General features: G+C 34.1%; 1 protein-coding gene across 8 annotated transcripts in view; it reads left to right on the top strand.

Annotated features, from left to right (window-relative positions):
- The window catches only part of LOC111061728 (protein phosphatase Slingshot), a 221968-nt gene that overhangs the window by 188809 nt on the left and 20035 nt on the right, over positions 1 to 13124 (top strand). The gene's annotated exons all lie outside the window — the stretch shown is intronic.

Genomic DNA, 13124 nt, shown 5'->3' with positions numbered 1-13124 from the left:
GCTCTTAAAAACAGTTTGAAGGGAAATCTTGCATCATTTTCCGAGAACGTTCTAAAAAGCTATAATTCACAATTGTGACCTCTTCCTTCTCCAGCCATTAGAACTTTGTTATTCGCGCGTTAATTTTTGATCGTCCATTATCATTCTAATGGACAATTACGCTTTAAAACACATCAAGGGAGGATCAGTTTCATCTGATATAATTTATGGGAATTAATCTGAAATTCAAAACATCCACTACTACTCTATTTCATCCCCCTTTGGAGATTCATCATTCATTTCTCTCTCTACTTCCTATATTTCTGTATTTTTTCTCTCTCACTTTATTGTCTCTTTTGTATCACTCTTTTTTTATACTTTCCCATTTTTTATGGATTTATTCCTCTCTCTCTCTTCTCATCTAATTCACTCTCCATCCCTCATAGGCAGTGTTTCCCTCATTACTGTTTTTTTTTTCTATCATCAATCCCTTCATGTTTTTTCTTCCCTTCTCACTCTTCTATTCTCTTAGGTTCTCTCTTCTTCACATCCAAATTATCTTTCTTTTCTTCTCTCATTTTCCTTTTCTGTCTCATATGTTTTCCCTCCTGTTCTCCTCTCACTTCCTCTGCATAATGTCATTTCTTATCTCTCTCTCTCTCTCTCTCATTGAAATTTTTATTCATTCAATAGTTTAATATATCTCCTTCTTACTCTCTTCTTCCCTCTATTTTTCCTTTCCTTTTTACTCTTTGCACCCTTTCTTCTCTCTTCCATATTTTACCACTTTAACACTCTGTCTCTCTTCATTTTACTCCTTTTTGCTGTCTTTTCTCTCGCTCTCACCTACACTCTTCCTCTCTCATCTCATCTACATTCTTCCTCCCACTCTGTCTCATATTATCCCTTCCTCCTTCTCATCACTCTCTCCTATTATCTTAATCTCTTTATTTCTCTCTCAATCTTCCTTTCCCTCCGAGTTTCTTCATCTTTCATCCTTCCCATTCACCATCCTCTCCCCTTAAGATTTCTTAATCTTTCTCTGTCATTCTCTCAATTTTTTTCCATTCCTGTAAAAATTTTTCCCTATTCCTCTCTCTATCTTTCTCTATCCCTCTCTAAATTTTTCTCCATTCCTAACTCAATCTTTCTCTTTTCCTCTTTCAATCTATCTCTCCCTCTCAGTCTCAATATCTCTCATCCTCACCATTCGGCACCATCTCCCCTAAGCTATTCATTAAGCCACCCCCTAATTTGCAAAAGCACATCCAAACGATTAGGGTGTGTGACTTTGGGGAGAAAGCCGTGCATCCGTTCTGAGGGGGGATGATTCGTCGGCTTTGTGTGGTCTAATATTTTTATCGGCCCAGATTTTTTGTTGAATGCCAATCGTAATAAAGTACACGTGTCAACTGGTAGAGATGTTACTAAGTACAATGACAATATGCAAATTGTCTTGAAGCAGCGTGTGAAACATGTCGTTTTATCTGTTTTCAAGTTCTCTCTCACTCAGTTGCTGGGTTCTAGTCGTGCCTGGGAATAGTAATGCTGCGTGAGTCATGAAGAGTTGTAAAGCTGTATTGTTGGCAATATGTTGTCAATTGAACGGTTTTGTGAGTGCTTCATTACAAAAGCTGTTGAAAATGTTTTGAATCTAGCATCTTTCTACTCTCAGTATTCTGAATGCTCACTGCTTCGTTTCAAATCAATCTTGGGTGTGATTTTGTAAATGTAATTTAAATGTAGTAGTACAGTATTGGTAATTTATGGGTGATGATTTTCAATCTATTTTTTGAACCAGACGACAAAATGTTGATATATTCCAATCAATAGATTACTCTTCGCACAATGATCCATTTCCAATGCGTTTTCCGAACCAAATAATCGATAATATTTCAGATAGGCCTATCTGAAATAATATATTTATTCAATTTACTCATTCATTCTGGTTAACAGATAATTCCAAATTTAGTCAGTATAGTACACTTTACACAAAATTACAAGTAATATCTTTGTGCATATTTTTCAAAAAATATTTGTCTTTCTAGAGATATTGCTTCTAATATAACAACTCGCAAATTGATTGTCAGAAATAGTAATAGATGATGAAAAATAGAACAGAATAATACATTATCAAATGGACTTCATATCAACTTTTTGAATAGAAAATGCTTTCCAATGACTGTCGCAAATTGACTTATTCTCCTCTTATTTTCACTCTCTCGTTATGATGTATCCTACTTGAAAGACAAAAAGTTTGTCTTTACTCACCACACTAGATGTAGAAGTAACAACTTTGTCTTTGTATCTCTTCAAACAAAGTAATTCATGTTTTTCTAGAGATATTTTATCAGCCACCCATATGGAATAACAGCTTTTATAGTGCAGTACCATGAAATTACACCAACTTCCATCATATCATCAACTTTCATAGCACACATACTCTTCTTACCTCCTTCTCTCCCTCCTCATTTCCTTATGTCCTTTTTCGTTATCAGCAATAACCACATCGTAAAACGTACTCACACCAGAGAATTTGAACGACTTTCTCTTACTCAAAACAATAAAATCGCAGTTATTTGAAAGAGAAATTCGCTGTATGAATGAGGTGAGCTGCCAGACAGCAAAACAAAGAGTGCTGTGCCATTTTCAATGAATTGCTTGCTCTTTTGCTTCTTTTTATCGGATCTTTGCCTCCTCTACTTCTTTGTCGACGTTTACAATGTGACCCTGTTTTTGGTGCTTTGTTTGGTGCTCCCCTTCTCAAGTGAGTGAATTCGAAGTTGTTCAACTGAAAGATGTTGAATTCAATGTGGGCTGTCGCCGTCCTGGACTTCAACATCATTGTAATGTCTGAGTCAATAATGAACAATGTCCATATGCTTATCGAATACTCTTCTAGTCAAATAGCATTTCTCTTTCCGAGTTGCACAGTAATGCTGTGAATTTAATAATTTCTTGTGAAATACTCCTTGTCTACTATAATTCCTTCTAATCGTAATTGTAAATAATTTCCTGTCGATAGTCCAATATGAATCCATCTTGTTCTTGTATACTTGGTCCTCTTCTCTGACTGTGAATTTATATGAGACAAGCTGGTTGGTCAAAGTTTTTCCAAATCCCTGAGACTAGTGCCTGTTTCGTAGAAACTTGGAAGTCGCGAAACTCGGTCATTTAGGTGCTCGAACTCTAGGCAATAAAAATCTTTAGATCATATAAACCACGGTATTTAGATGAAAACGGTAGGGGTCATGAAATGTGTGCGCAGTGGCCAGCCAGCTAGATTGCGTCATCGCCACCAACCGAGGTTTTTAACACCTATTGACAATAATTTATGAAACTTATTTATTAAAAACAGATGATTGGAAAAAATGACGTCAGCTACACCGGAAATTTAGCACAAACATGCGCGTGACACCTACCGTCTTCATCTATATACCGTGATATAAACCGTGTTTGGTGATCTATTATGTCCAGAGAGTATACCCTCTGATTGTGTCTGCATATTGTGTCGGCTGTTACCACATACCAGAATACATAGTTTTTAATAAACCAAGCTCCTGACCTGACAATCAATCACACAGTGATTTAAATGCCCAGTAGCTTAGAAGATTCAATTCAGTCTGCTTGTAGCTCTCTCAAAATTATAAATTCAATAATTGAATAATATATATTCAATAATATATAATATTGAATAAAAATATCATCATATCTTATCTAAATTACTTTTATACCACCACTACTATTACATTCTATTCTACTGTAAAATTTAATCATATATGTAATTCTCCTGTGTTTTGAATTCTTACATTTATATTCGTTTACCTTTACTTAGAACAACTTTCATGATCACTTGCGTTTGTAAAATTACTCCAATAATTTAATTTATATTCATATATTTTATCACTGGCTTCCGCATAGTAAAACCCCAGTTTTATATCTTCGCTCAAATGCTTATCACGCTACTTGGATATGCAAAAAGGGTTGTTGACCCTTCAGGCTATTTACTTATGCTTACATATGCACACGCCAGCTAACATGTTATCAGTTCCCAGAGGTCTTCCCTATGTCCGAAGCTTTGTTATTGAATTACAATGGACATGATTGAGTGGCTACTCTCATTGATGAATTCCGTTCATGCACGATATTGGATGATGCATTATGAAGCTTCCTGTATATTATGAACTAAGGCCCTACAGAACAGTATATTGCTATTATTTGGGCTTAGCCTATTATTCAAGTCTTCAGCCTATTATAACAGCTAATAAGTGTACGTATTGTGTGATACATTATATCAGTTCAATATTGAACCATCAATTTAAAATGTCATCAAGATTTCTTATTTTTTCATAGGCCAAGTGTATGAATTTCTATTTTATGTCTTTTATTTTCCAATTTCATCATGTACAACTATCATATAATCAAGGGGAGGCAAAACAGACTCTTGCCCAAAACTGTCCCTTTTCCAATATTTTACAGGCTTTTTCCAAATTTGATCTTGTTTTTGGAAATTATTACTTTTTTGTAGTTTTATGCTTTTCTTATCTCAAATTCAATTTTCATAAGCTATTAATTCCGATGACTCATCACATTTTCTACGATCATGAAGTTAGTTTTCAAAGTGTTATTGGTAAACTGCTCCAAAATTAGCCAAGGTTGATCTCCATTCTCCAAAAATTACTCTATCAATTTTAGATCAAACTTGATTGGAGTTTTTGCAATCTCCCGATTACAATTATTGTATCGCGGTGCCTCATTCAGATGAGGAACTATCAGCCTCCTCATAAATTATTTTTAGGGGAAATATTCATATTCCTATTCATTTCATGCTCTTACGCCATTTTCAGATTAAATTGATAGAGTATTTATGAATGGACATGAAAGTTTTCATATTCATTTGTAGCCTAATGCTTTCAACAATATTGCAAACATGCTTTCAAAAGTTGTAAGTGTTTATTTAACTGATGTTAAATAAGTCTTGGGTTTGAAACTCAGATTTCAGATTTTTTCCATCATCTCATCTCATCTGTATTACCCATGCACAAATGAATTTACTTATTTGCACATCATCAGACAAAAATCCTTTACAGCGTTTATCATTTTCATCAAAATTTGAATAATAACCAATAGCTATTAGCTACAATTTATTAGAGAGCAGTCTCATTTACTATAGATTCTAGATAGACTGCGCTAAACGTTTGCTATAACTTTCACAAAGATTGGTGTCTACCTTTCTTGTATGGAGCAGCGTTTAGTTGATGTAGTTGTACCTTGTACCGCCTGAGTGTTGGTTGGTTGGTATATGACCAAATATGGTATGGTTCATTCAGAACTACACACACATTGAGCGCACTCGCGCGTGTTCACTCGCGTGTGTGAGTGTGCGTATTCAGTGTCAACGTACCATAGAGAGACGATCAGACAGTAATCATTGCGAGTCTTGATAAACAATAGGGAGTTGTCTTGGTGACTCAAATATTGGACACGATTTTAATAATTCTCAATTTCAAATTAAATGAGAATATTGTCTTAGCAAGTGCTAAGGAAGATTCATGGGAAGGTAAACTATCAAATCTGTTGTATGTGTTTAAGAAATAGAAAAAATAGGAAATCAAAAGGAAATAAAAATAAAAGAATTTAATTTTTCAAGGTCAACAATTTGATAAATGGTCAGTGATCAACTAATCAAATAGAAGTACTCACTAAAATAAACATAAATTATATGAGAATATATCAAACAAATATGACAAAAATTCCAAAGCAACGTAATCATCAAATACTATGAAATCAGCATGTAAAATCAATATTATGATGTGAATTATAAAAATTGGTTGAAAATAATGCTGCTGCTTTCCTTGCCAATTCTGACGACATAACCTGGAAATATTATTTATTATTTATAAATACTATTTATTAATATAGGAGGGAAATATTATTTATTAATGTTTCAAAGCTAAAATTGTAGATTAGGTGGTTAGGTTTATATTGTACAATAGCAAATAATTCTGGTATTATTAGAAATATTTTGATAATTTTTAGATAAAAAAATAGAGAACGAAAACGTTAACTGCGCATGCGCATTACGATTAAATATTGCTCCTAGATCACCTTGTGTTACTTCGTGATGAGTAAACAAACCTCTTTTATCTTCCAACTGATATGCATTATTCAACTGCGTTCGTTATTCAATAGCATCTATTATTGCTGGTTCTATAAACCTTCCAAAAGTAAATTCGATAATATTCCTAGCGTATGCATAAGGACATCACATCACACACGTAAAGGAAAGTGAATATAGAGGTGGCATAATTTAATTGTGCATTATCTGCGTGCTGACCTTGGTGGTTTGAACAACAGGCCGTACCTTCAAAGGTGATAGAGGAAGCTAATCTCTCTATTTCCATACATTTTATCTGGTCCACTGTCTTGTAAACACGCTTATCGGGCTGTATTATTTAACGGCCGATCAAAATTTATGTCTTCAATAAGCATTGTCTGAGAAGTGAAGTCCTTTTTCGCTTGAATGATTTTGACGATTCTCTCTTTCTCTCACTCTCTGTCTCTGAGTTGCCCTCATGTCTATCCTTCTCTCTTGATCTCTCGTTCTCATCCTCCTTTCGTCTCTTTCATTCTCTCCTATCTCTATATTTCTCACCTCTTCCACTATTTTTTCCTCCCTCCCACGAACCTCGTTGTATCTTGCCGAAGTATCGGCGCATGAAATGCTATTTGCAAATATATTGACTTTTAATGTATTTTTCAAGTGACCTTCAAAATTGTGAAGGTCAAGAATTTTCCTCACTTCATGTGTACATAACAAATTGTCGACAATATTGGTGCTTGTTCAAGGTGTGGATAGTCTTATTTGTTTGGATGTCCGTGTATTCTATCGTTTTTTTATAAAGAATAAACTAATTTGGAAACCTTCTGTATCTTATTTTATAGCCGTTCTTATATTCCAGAGCTCTTATCCTCATTTAGCAAGTTCAAGCTTCGAGTTCTCAATAACTTTGAATTTTTATGATAAATTTACATAAGTTTCATTTCTTCGATTTGCAGTTATGTTGATTTGCAGACTGTAAGTTCGTGCGAATAGAATAGAAAATATACTCGCATACTGAAGCATGCTTCAGATCGCTCGGGACTCAGGATACTAAGTCAACAGCCTCTTTCATGTGAAATTTCAAATAATGGCAACTAGTTTGTGATTATATTTATAGTTTCCATAGTTCTCAATAACTTTGACTTGATTTTTTGTAAAAAAATACTGAAATTACAACTCAGCGATCCCTATATTTATAAATTAATTACTATATCCTCAATGTCTTGAGTTTTCAATATATTTGATTGAATTTATTTAAAAAATAACTAATAGGTGAGTCCTATCTACGATACTTACTATAGCCGTATCGTCCTGAGCTGAGCCGATAAATTTTGACTTGAATCCTATTGAAATTGACTGAAATTAACTGAAAGGTAGGCCCTATTTTTACCAATTAGTCACGACCAGTATTCTTACCCTCATCACAAGGCCTAGGAACTTCTTGTGGGATACAAATTGGTACGCAACTCAAAAAACACTTCAAATAGAAGAGTAGTGGGGGGACCATTAAACCCAGCATGACCGCAATTGTGTGAGTAACACGCTGTGAGAGACCCTCTGTAATTATTGGAATATCTGAGGGAGACCCACTCGAAAATCGACGGAAGATACGGGTGGTCTGTTCTACAAACTATTCAACTATACTGATATTCACTTTGAACAGTCAGCATTCCTTATAATTTACAAACACCTCGTATTCATACAATGCTGACATTTTTAAGTGGATCTCACTATACCAAATTAATCTTAGTAGGAGGCTGCTGACAAACTACAACTCACATCTATTATAGTAGCTCGTATACATGTCTGTCTATCTGAAATCTACAAGCTTTTCCCATTCGTCTACAAACTATTAAATCCACATTTCTAGAATAGATCTATTCAGGTTTTTTTCTATAGATAATTTCCTATCCAATGAGTTTAAAAATCCTCCAAAGAAACTCAATTCCATACTTTTGTGTACTATAGAAATATATTTACTGTATTATATTATGAAAAATAATAATTATAGTAAATATTGATAAATTGCACCAACCGGGATCAACTACTTGAAATAGCAAGAAATTGATCTGATTTAAAATTGATTTCGGCACCCAGTATTCCTTATCTCACTCTAGTTTTTGAATTGTACAGAAATATTACAGAACTAATCGATTAAGAATGAATTAATGTTTTCCAATCTACTATAAGTGTGAGACAAAAATTTGTGGCGTACATGATAAAGTTGTCACCATACTCACTAGAAGAATTTCAGCTGGTGCAATATCGTGTTTTAGTTGCAAAGATTCGATAATTGAATATTTGGATTTCAGTACAATACATTCTTTGTTAGACTATTATCATCTCTTTAGCGAATTAGAAAACATGAGAAATAATCGAAGAGCTGCCATTTCTTATCCAAACCACTCTCTCTATTTTGTGGGGATATCGCCATCAACCAATTTTTTCTTTTTTTTTTTTTTTTTTTTTTTTAGATTACGTCCTAAAGACTCCCTCCAGTCATGGAGTATAAGACAAGTCATGTTATTACATAATAATTCTAACACTAAGTAGTTCAATCTAGTTTAGGTTTGAAAGGAATTCTTGTACACTATAAAAAGCTCTATCAACTAAATATTTTTTCATTTGTTTTTTGGCAATCATATGCCTGCTCTCGTATTATTGGTCATTCTATGCTCTGATCAGCCTTGTCGCGTTCCAAATAGTATCATCAGTTAAATTTCTGTTTTGGAGATGAGTTGTCCAAGGATTTTATGATTTGATGTTTTTATTCTAATGCTTCTCAAATTCAATTTTCAATGTCAAGATTTCACCAGAAACAATTAATAAATTGTACAATTTCAACACGTTTTCTAGAGCATTCTGTCTTGATTATGATTCTCTTTAATTGAAGTTTATATCCTCCAACGCAGATTATTAGAAAATACGCCTCTTATAGAGGAGATAATATTTTTCCAGCAAAACGCTTCTACCAAAGTTGAAAAATTTGTTTCTTAAAACGAATATTTCCTATCTACTGCAATGTTAAATTGTTAAATCTCATACATGACTTTGATTTTCACTTTGATGTTACGTAAAGATGGCACATAAACAAGGAAAATAATTACTATAAATAAAACAAGCAAAGCCCTCTTAACCTTGTATCTGGAGTCTACGACAACAAAGATCACTATAACTTGACTGCAGGCTCACTTTTAGTACAACTTCTCGTTTGGGTAGTGTAATTTCAAACAAGTTTCTGCAGATCACGACGTTAGGCCTACATTTGGCAGCCTGAAATGCATGCTTCACGCTTTGCCAACACGTGACTGCTAAGAGTTGAGGTTATGTTTGATTTTTTTCGCGCGCTAAAACTCTAACCTTCGATTAGATTAGTGGTGTAGAAGAGGGGAGGGGAAAATCGTGAATTAGTATGATTGTTGATCCTAATAAGGGAAAGGAATTTAGGTGGTAGACCTTGCTAACATTCTCTCCATCTCACTCTACCCAACCTCCTGTCTCCCTCGTACATTATAATAAAGGATTAAAATCATAATCATTAGAACACTTGTCTACCTGGCAACACTTGTTATTTTCAGATTGAATTACCATTCAGAATAATTGTTATATTATTCACGAGTATGTATTAACGCACGAGTGAATTCTATAGCTATAACTCTGGAGCGAGTTGGGCATTTCTTAGTCTATTTAGCTACCGAGAATTAAGTTATAAATAGTTGGTAGCCTGGAGATATTTATTGTTCTAGTGTTATAGTGGACATTTCAATTTGAATAATCAAGATAAAAGATAACAATATTGTGTTCTTACACTTGAACTTGGCAATTCTTTAGAAATCTCGCATGTAATAATCAATTATGTTTGCAAGGGGACGTAGTGTACAAATTCAATTACGTGCAATGTAGACCTGTATAACAATAATTTATCCAGGCTCTCCAACTTCTTATGACTTCATTTTGTTGTTACTGGTCTTCTGAATCAATTTTATCTTCAGAGCGTTTTTTTTAATTTGGCATTTTCTTCGACCTCCTCTTCAATATCGGCTTGGACCTCTGGGTTGATTATAAAACCTCTGTCATCAATATTCCCTATGTTCATAGCTCAATCATTCTCAATTGTAACAACTTGGCCACAGGGCACATCTACAGTATATTTTTTGCAAATCGTTATAGTTTTCTCTGTTCATTTTCCTTTTTGCTGTTCAATTTTCCCAGTACTGTATTTTGATGCTCTCATCAATATTAAAGCTCCCAATTTTGAATAATTCATTGTATTGAAAATATTTGAGTACTGTTTTTGAACCCTGTTCTCTTTGTAGAGTATACATACACCAATATTCAAGAGCTTCACATTCCTCACACCCCCACATTTGCTTCTCGAATGAATTTTGAACCAATAATCAGAGAGAGCGAAGCCTTGAAACCGAATATGTTTGGGAGCCAGTTAGGGTTGACAGCCCTTGGCATTCGTTATCAATTATCGAGAGGAAGGAAGGCCTCGCTCTCCTAAATTAAAGCTCGCTGGCTCCCAATGACATCTCGCGCCCTCCCCCCTCTCCCATCGCTTGTCTGACGCCGCAATTAAGTCCCAAGTTCCATTTATCAAGTGCCAAGTTCAATTTTGGCTGCTGTCATAAGGTGCTAACTACGCATGTGCAATTCTAAAATACTAAAGCATTCTAACAACATTAATATAACGTCTCTCAAGGGACGATTGAAGATATAATTTCTTGTATAAGTGTATTCTTAATAAAGAGGTTAATTTTTAAGAGTGAGACTGATTTAATCATCTGAAACACTTCAATCTGTGTAGGTATATTCTTGAATTATAAGCCTCGTTGGGTACCAGACAATTTCATAATAATTAAAAATCTATAAGAACGAGAGAAATTAGTAAAAATTACCATAGACTAAGCTTTTCCAAATTATGCTTTTTTATGTGCCGTACATTATGAATTTTCTTCATTGAAGAATTCTATTCATCCCACAAGAATAAATTGAAATAGTTTTAGTCTAATTGAAAGCAAAAAAAATTAAGTGCTAATTGGGGTTTTATAGTTTTGAAAAATACTTTTACTGTATGTGGTAAATATTTTTAAAATGTTCGTATCTTGAGATTTGGTGAGTATCTTTTCCATGTAGCTTATCTTGAATCTATTTACATGTAAGAATTAATAAAAAAAAACCTCTACGACACCTGTGATATTGTACAAACATCAAGCAGTTCCTAGTTCAGTATCACCATAATTCATGGATAAAGCAAGGGCTCATTTAATGATCCCACTCCAAGGCGCTTACAACAAACCCAACCAACCCGGTTCCTGAGACCCTTCACAAAAAACACCACCCTTGAAATGAATAGCTCAACGGGGGACCACATTTTACACTACAAGACAGCTAAGCCCTGAACCACCCTTTGCCCTAAGCCCTTGACAAAGGGAGCAACAAGAAGTCCCTTATCCCAGACAACCCTCAGGTACTATTTACCCATTCAATAGTTTACCCAAGCTCAGGGTCTTTGCATTCAGTTCGCGTAGGGCTGCAAGTTAATTACAGTATATTAGTCAATTAAATGTGGGCCCTCAGGTAATATATTCCGATTTTCATGAATGCATGAATGAAGGAAAGTATGGTGGAATATGGTTTCACTTGAATAGTAGAAGAAATTAGGTTCTTCTGGAGCTGTGAAGTAGTAATATTTTTGTATTTTGTAATGCAGTTTCAAGTACAGAATGTCACTTAAATAGTAAAAGATTTGGGCTCTTGTAGAGCTTTGAAGTAGGGATATTTTGTAATGTAGCACCAAGTAGAGCATCACCCGAGGTTCAGAGGTAGAGAGTACGTTCAAGTCCTTATTTTGCGTAATAAAAGAAACTTTTGTTTTCATCTTCTTAAATTATGGCTTTATGATGCTTACACGAAGCCAATAAAACAAACTGCCTCCAATTACCATCACATCAAACACCTATTACAGCTTCCAAAATACGTGAATTGGTTATTTAGGTACTACCGCAATGATCACTGAATACTAAAACTATTTTTCATACTTTCTGTAGTTACTTTCTTCAATTTTTGTGTCAGCTGCGGTTTTGATAACTTGATTAATGTTGTTGTATCATTCAATTTATATAATCCAACAATCAACACAACTAGGCCTATCTACTGTTGGTTTAATGTGATTCAAGTGAATTATCGGCGCATCTCGAATCTTGAAAAAGGTGAAAGTTTTTTGCCGGGTGAAATCTCTCGGTTGTATAATTATCGTAATTTGTCAAACACCCAAGAAGCTAACAAAAATGGTTATGTTGAGTTTTTGAAAATTGGAAATCGAAAAAGAAAACAACTGTTACCTCAATATAATTAGGGAGGTTATTAGTTTTTTAGTCATTGGGGTTTAAAAATCGTGATTTGTAAGTGCTAGATTTTACATAATTTTCTATTTCACTTTAGTCACTAACTAAAAGTCCTTATTTCAGTTTTTAATCAATAATAGAAACGTTCACCGAGAGAAATGAACAACAATTCTGTTATTTTTTGAATAATTACATTGCAGTGGTTATCATACAATCGTCATCATACAACAGTTATAGAAGCGGATTGTAAGAAAAATTCATCTTTCTTACATAAATATTCATAGTTTTGCTGGTGCTAAAACTATATAATCCTTCCAATGAATCGTTAGTGAAGTGGAATCTCGTACATATTGTGTTGACATGAATCGATTGAATACTAATTGGTTCTTTGATTCAAATATTTGGGAGTGCAGTGAAAGGAACTACTCAAATCTCCAATACATCCCAATTATTATGGAGAACTCCTTCAAAATACGAGTAAATATGGGTTCTCCCACTTATATTCTTAATAGGCATATACCATGTTTAATGCAAATAATGATATTCTTAATAGACCATGTTATCTAAAATGGTATTGATAGTAAATAACCAATATAAGACCCAACTTGGGAGTAGGAAGTTACAATATTAGCCAAGTCTTCTGTAAACATTGAAAGCTGATACCTTTGAAAAACTTATTTTACATTATTTTC

The sequence above is a fragment of the Nilaparvata lugens genome, chromosome 10 (genome assembly GCF_014356525.2).
Source record: "Nilaparvata lugens isolate BPH chromosome 10, ASM1435652v1, whole genome shotgun sequence".
In the NCBI taxonomy this organism is placed as follows: Eukaryota; Metazoa; Arthropoda; class Insecta; order Hemiptera; family Delphacidae; genus Nilaparvata; species Nilaparvata lugens.
The sequence above is the reverse complement of the archived record's forward strand: the minus strand, read 5'-3'. Positions and strand labels throughout refer to the sequence as shown.